The following is a 6004-nucleotide window of genomic DNA, read 5'->3' as shown; positions in this document are numbered from 1 at the left end:
GGCCACATCGTAACGCAAATTGTCTTGTGGCACGCTTGCAAGTGATGCAAGAGCAACAACCGGAAATGGTAATAACGACACAGGAGCACGATGCCAATTTTAAGAGGATAGGCGCATCCAATGCTATTTATATGCATTATTTTTTTTCGAATCCTGAGAAAACTTTTTGAAACATTTAATCGCAGGGTGAAAGAGTACGTTATTACCGAGGGGCGAAAGTTCCTGAAAATTTCTATAATGTTTATTTTAATAAGTTAAAGAGTGAAAAAAAAAGAAATTTAGTGTGATTTTTAGTTTCAAATATCTCATTCAAAAGATACTTTTTATTTATTCTAAGGGACTTTTGGCCCTATGTCATAAGGTATTCTTTCATTCTGCGTTTAAAGTTTTTAAAAATATTTATTAGTTTTTTTAGGATTCGAAAAAATTAACACCATGTCCTTGGTGATATTTTCCAAATCGAACAACTATCTTTGTCATACAGCGCACTCAGCCGAAGAGAATGTGGTTACAAGACAGTGACAAACAAGGTTACTAAATATTTGACAAGCTTGAGGAATGTTTTGAGTTGTTTATTATATAATATTGATAGTGTGTTTGATAAATAATTGATTTAAGACGTCAAATAAATTAAAACTTATTTATGGTTTATTATTAATATAAGATCCACGCAGAGAATACACCAGGATATATTCTTTGATCCAAGTATTTTGTTGTTTAAGATGTTCTCAAAATTTATCGAAGTGTTCCATAGTAACAATATGTTATTAAACAAATAACTTTTTCTCTTTTCTCGAGTATTCGATTTGATTGTATAGTATATAAATTATTATAATCACTAAATACATAGCTAGTTAAAAAAATAATCATATTAATTAAGTAAATTAATAATTCAAGCGATTAAACAGGTAACGGTTATCTAATAACATGCCTAACATCTAATAACATGCCTAAAAAGGCATCTCTAAATTAATGATGACTGTGCCATTATTGCCAACTAATACCAGTGAGAATTTTACTACACGTAATTTGCCGTGTAAAGAAAGAAAAAGTGGGGATAGCCGTAAAATATATATTTATTAAATATTTTATATAAATTGTTCATAGATGATTACATCTTTGACTGTGTTTTAACTTTTGACCAAAAATTAGTTTAAAAAAAATGTTAAATTTTGGATCTACCTGGTTTTGAAACTAACTTTAGTAATGTATCTGGTTTTGCAACCAATGTTGTAGATCTATCTTGTTTTGAAACAAACTGTAGCTGATTTATATGGATTTGAAACTAATTATCAAGAAAAGAAGTGTTTTGCATAAGTTTGAGCTATTTATAATATTAAATTATTATATTAAATTATCAATTTATAAAAAAAATGTAAGAAAAAATAAAAGGCAATTTTTATATTTTTCATTTTGTTTATTGAAATGTAACAAAATCGACTGGTTAGATTACTAGGTCGTCTTCTTCAGTGAGGTGCTGGCAAATGTCGTTATCGTTTTGGTTGTTTTCAGCTCCCAACTTATCATCTTCTACGACCCTTTTGTAATATTCAAGAGTGTCTAAAGACCTCCAACCTTCCTTGAAATGTTTTTCCAATAACTTCCTCACATCTGTGGCTTTTAGCTCGGAAACTGTCCCTGTTTTTGAACCAATGAGCTGAGTATCATTTATATCTTGAAAATTACTTCCCTCCTTACAAAATTCCTTGTATTGGCAAAAATCTGATCTGTAGTTAACCTCTACGTTGAGGAGAACATCATTGCCCTTGGAACTTCGTTTGAAGTGAAACATTTTCGAAGGATTTAAATGGAAGTGTCACTGGGCAGGAGGTCGCACCAGGTCGAAATTTTATTTCCAATCATAGTTGATGCCATACAGTGGAATCACAGTTCCATAGTGAGAAAAATCTTCAATGTATTTAGCTGGTTCAGTGATCACTGGTTTTCTTCTGAACTCCTTCTCGCTTATCCCAAATAACCGATCGGATGGGAGAAAAGAATGATCCACTATGTTAAACGCAAATTCGGCTCTTTCCACAGATGCAGGAGCTTTTTTCAACAGCCAAAACGCTACAATATCCCTCCTGTCGTTTCCCCATTACTGAGGATCGTGATTTCTTCCAATATTCCTAACAATGTTTCTCCATTGGTCTCTATCTTTAGCTGCTCTAAGAGCTTCGCAGAATGAGTTTCCAGCTGAATGCTTTATTTGGTCAGACCATCTAGTTGGTGATCGTCCACTTGATCTTCTCCCTGGAACGTTTCCAAAAACAATTAATCTCTCCAAACTGTCGTCACCTCTGCGAACCACGTGACCAAAGAATTGCAGAATTCGTTGCAGACATATTGTGAACAGCCTTTTTTTAATATTGAGTTGGTTTAGAATGGAGACGTTTGTCCTATGAGCTCTCCAAGGTATGCGCAGCATTCTTCTCCAGCACCACATCTCAAAGGTATCAATTTTTTGGTGCTCGCATGCACGAAGAGTCCAAGTCTCTGCTCCGTATAGAAATATTGAGAATACAAGGACATTCACCAGTCTCATCTTGATATTTTGAGAGATAGATCTGTCTTTCCAAACTTTAGTTAGGCGACTCATCGCATTTTTTGCCATACCAATACGTCTCCGAACTTCTGCTTCACAGTTACCATCGTTAATTATACTAGACCCGAGATAGACAAAGGTGTTTACTATCTGGTATTCCTGTAATATGTTAGTCAGTTGAATAGTGTCAAATCTGTCGACCACCATTATTTTTGTCTTAGCTTTATTGATTTTCAGACCAACTCTATTGCTTTCGTACTCAACTCTTCGCAGAAGATCAAACATTTCTTGCTCATTTGCTGCTATAAGTGTAGTGTCATCAACAAATTTAAATTGGAGATTTTCCTACCAGCTACTGTTACTCCACCGGCCCATCCTTCTAAAACAATCCTCATGACATGTTCACCATAAATGTTAAATAAGTCAGGTGACAACACGCATCCTTGTCTAACACCTCACTCGGTCTTGAATTGGTTTGAGAACTTCTGATCTAGTCGTACTGTCGCTATATTAGACTAGTACAGATTTTTAATAGGTGTCACCAGGTGCATTGGTGCGCCCATTTCTATTTAAATTGACCACAGATTTATCCAGCTTACACAATAAAATGCATTTTGGTAGTCAACGAAGCATATAATCATAGGTATTTGAAATTCTCTAGATTTTTCAATGAGTTGTCTCAGGTTCAGTATTTGTTCCCTTGTACCTTTACCCTTTAAAAACCCCGCTTGTTCCTGAGGTATTTGGTAATGTAGATAGGTTTTTAATCTGTTTTTGATGATATGCAACAAGATTTTACTAGCATGTGTTATTAGTGACAGTGTGCGATAGTTTTCACATCTGGTAGTAGTTCCTTTTTTGTGTAGTGGGATATAAATTGAGGTACACCAATCAGATGGCCATTTTCCTGAATTCCAAAGAGCGACACAGATAGAATGGATGATATGTAATCCTTTGTCACCTAGTAACTGTAGTATTTCACATGGTATTGGATCAATGCCTGGGGATTTATTTCTCTTTAGTGATTTAATTGCATCTTTGACTTCAGCGAGTAAGATAGTAGGTTCTCTAGGGTAGTCAGAAGGCCACTGATTTTCTGCTGATACCTCGTTATTTTTATATAGCTCGCCACAGTAGTTTCGCCATGTTTCCAATATTTCATCAGTATCGGTCTTTAAATTTCCTTCCTTATCTATTACAGACCACGTTTGAGGTTTAAATTCTCTCGTAAAGAGTTTGATCTTCTGGAATAAGTCCCTCGGTTCATTTCGACAGCCATGTTCCTCTATCTCTCTGCATATTTGAGAGATGTAATCAGCTTTATCTTTGCGGCACTGTTTTCTGATTTCTCGCTATACTCATACGCTACAATACTCATCATAAAATAATTTTTATTTTGGCCGTTGCAGAAAGCGCATTCCTGAGCGGATCTACGTGGTTTTGTTGCAAACTTTGAGGCTTACCTGGTTTTGAAATCAACTTTGACTTTAGCTAATTAATTCGAATAGGATGTACATTGTTTTGAAAAGTCTTATTTGACACACATATAGATCCGCATTTTAACTCAATAAAAATAACATAAAAATCAAATCTGGAAAAAATGGATGCACCTGGTTTTGAAACTAGACTGCTCATATACAATGTATATGGTGGTCTATCCTATAAGCGTCTATCTCTGTAGAGAAAACGATTTCATATTCAAAGATTTTTTCGGCCTATAAATATACCTACAGTGTAAAGGGTGGAGCGAAAAATTCAATTTTCGAAATTTGAAGTGGGGTAGTGTGCAAAAGTTTTCTATCGGTATACAAAATAACGTGTTAAAAGCACAAATAAATTAAAAATATTTCAGAGTTTCCCCGAACGCTTCGGATTTTACAATAATAAGGTATATTACATATACGGTATTTTTATGGTTTAAAACATCAATTTGATTCTCCCTCGTCAACAGTCAACAAGTGTATGAGTTCTGGGAAATTACTTTTTACTTCATGTAAATGTGCCGATTTTGCTATATGCAAGTGTAAAATAAAAGTTCCCTTCACAGAGAAGACTTTTTTATTAGACCAGCGAAGTCAACGTAAAATGTCAATTAGTTCCATAGATAAAATTGAAAGTAAAAAAATAGAAAAAAAAATGGCAAGGAAATTAAAAGATAGACCTAAAATTACCGAAGAACCAAGACAAACAGAAACTGTCATACAAGATGTTACTTTACGAGAATCCGATTCTTCTGATAGTGTTTCAGAAACGCCAGAAACAAATTACCAATCGATTGCTTCAAGTTACCAGTCATGTGAACATATTGGACAAATGAGAATTCCCTTACCAAAATTGGCGAAAGCGTGTGACAGAACAGGTGTCTCTGACAGAGCTGCAGCAATAATAACTACTGCAGTTTTAGAGGATTTTAAAATAATTACTCCATGCGATACTTCTAAAATAATCGATAGAATAAAATACGTCGTGCTAGAAAAAGGAAGAGAACTGATTATGAGAGCACAAGTAAGGAAGTGAAAACGGACTTATTTTTTGACGGTCGAAAAGACAAAACACTGTCGCAATGTATGAAGGGAAACAAACTTTATAGAAACACCGTCGTTGAAGAACATGTTGTATTAGTGTCAGAACCGGGCTCCAAGTTTATAGGACATGTGACGCCGCAGTCTGGAATTGCATCTCATATTAAACAAGAAATCGTAAAGTTCTTAGAGACAAAAGTGGACTTTTCCCATTTAAATGTTATCGGATGTGACGGAACAGTTGTGAACACTGGAAATAAAAATGGTGCCATAATAATGATGGAACTATATCTTAAACGCCACGTTCAGTGGTTGATCTGCCTTTTTCACGCAAATGAATTACCCCTAAGGCACTTACTTCAAAAGTTAGATGGACCTTCAACAGGACCTAGCGGATATTCTGGTACCATTGGAAAAGCTTTAGAAACCTCTGAAAATTTTCCAGGTGTGTCATTTAATCCAATACAGAGTGGCAACTTTCCAGTGCTTATTCCTGATGATCTAAGTACCGATCAAAAATATTTGTGCGATATATGTCAAACTGTTACTTCTGGTATTTGCACGGAGAACCTAGCCAATCGAAACCCGGGCAAATTATCCCATTCCCGTTGGCTAACAGCTGCAAATAGGATACTTAGACTTTATATATTCTCAAATGAAGTCTCAAGTAATCTTCAAATTCTAAGTGAATACGTACTAAAGGTGTACGCACTTTTATGGTTCCATATTAAGCTAAAGCCGTCATGTAAGGACGGTCCTCGTCATCTGTTGAATATGATTAGATGGTCCAGAAATTTTGACAAGAAACTTTTGGAAATTATTGATCCCGTCATTCAGAGAAATGGTTTCTATGTTCATCTAGAAAATGGTAACAGATGAAACCAAGTCCATAAGGGAGCTAGGTTATCGTCTTCTCTTGAAAATTTGTCAGCAAAAT

This window comes from Diabrotica virgifera, chromosome 4 (genome assembly GCF_917563875.1).
Source record: "Diabrotica virgifera virgifera chromosome 4, PGI_DIABVI_V3a".
Taxonomy (NCBI): Eukaryota; Metazoa; Arthropoda; class Insecta; order Coleoptera; family Chrysomelidae; genus Diabrotica; species Diabrotica virgifera.
The sequence above is the reverse complement of the archived record's forward strand: the minus strand, read 5'-3'. Positions refer to the sequence as shown.